This window comes from Morone saxatilis, unplaced genomic scaffold (assembly GCF_004916995.1).
Source record: "Morone saxatilis isolate NCDOM2014 unplaced genomic scaffold, NCSU_SB_2.0 Contig1, whole genome shotgun sequence".
NCBI lineage: Eukaryota > Metazoa > Chordata > Actinopteri > Moronidae > Morone > Morone saxatilis.
This window is the reverse complement of record NW_023339651.1, coordinates 2,389,975-2,390,979: the sequence shown is the minus strand read 5'-3', so window position 1 is coordinate 2,390,979 and position 1,005 is coordinate 2,389,975. Positions and strand designations below refer to the sequence as shown.

Here is a 1,005-nt window from a genome sequence, read left to right as displayed (position 1 = left end):
AGTCATATAGATGGTATTATTATTAGTTTGTCGACTCTACGCAGCTACCTGAGGTACATAGTTGAAGATGGGGCATGTATGTGGAGGTTCTCAAAGGGAGTTCAAAGTATCTCGATAATTCAGAAAAAAAATTACTCAGAAAAACAGAAAAAATTATTCAAAAAAACAAACCAAAAAATAAATTACTCATAAAAAAGTTTTTAAAAATCTTTTTTTTTCAAGTGAATGCAATACGCTTCCGTAAGTAATAATCGACATAAATTACTTGCATTTAATCAATAGCTAGGTAGTTAGCGAGCTAACAGTTGCTAACTTAAGATGCGACTATATATACGTCGTTTTTATCTTTTTTAATCATTTTTAAAACTTTGGTTGTCACGTAGCGAATCTGAGTCACGGAGACCGTTGACCGAGGTGAGCTCTACTGTTATTGGAGCACAGAGCAAAAAGGGGCGGGGCTTAGGAAGGGTCCATTTAAAAAAGGAAGCATGTCAATCTTCTTCAAATAGCCTTTAACGGTATATTTGTAGTACAGCTACAATAAAAGATATATTAAGAATAATGTATATTCTAACAATTACTATCTGAATAGAAGACAGGAAACCTTTCTGGCTTTCAGGGGCTCCGTACTTTAATTTATTTTTATTAACTCAAGGTTGACTTCCTGTCACTCTTCATCAGTCACTCCTCCTCACCCTCTGCATGTTTCCAGGTTAAAATATTGGATTATAGTAATCAGTCTAAGTCAATATCAAACATGTACCTGGAGCTGTAATGTGAGTAACTACAGGATCTCCTCATCAGGAGAGTCTCGAGTATCTCAGCAGTTCTGATCTTCACACTATGGAAGCCCATTTGTGCCAATGTGACCAATTCTGTAAGTCAATTTAATGAGAAAGTTACTCAAAATAATCACTGAGTATCTTTAAATAATGACTGTGAAACTTACTTAGTCATCATTCATTCATTATTTCTCATTGTTCTGAAAATGTTTCTCATTATTTT

The 1,005-nt window shown here is 34.2% G+C and overlaps 1 protein-coding gene across 23 annotated transcripts in view; it reads left to right on the top strand.

Moving 5' to 3' along the window:
- The window catches only part of mapta (microtubule-associated protein tau a), a gene marked incomplete at its 3' end in the record, with an annotated part of 31,368 nt that overhangs the window by 27,938 nt on the left and 2,425 nt on the right, over positions 1-1,005 (top strand).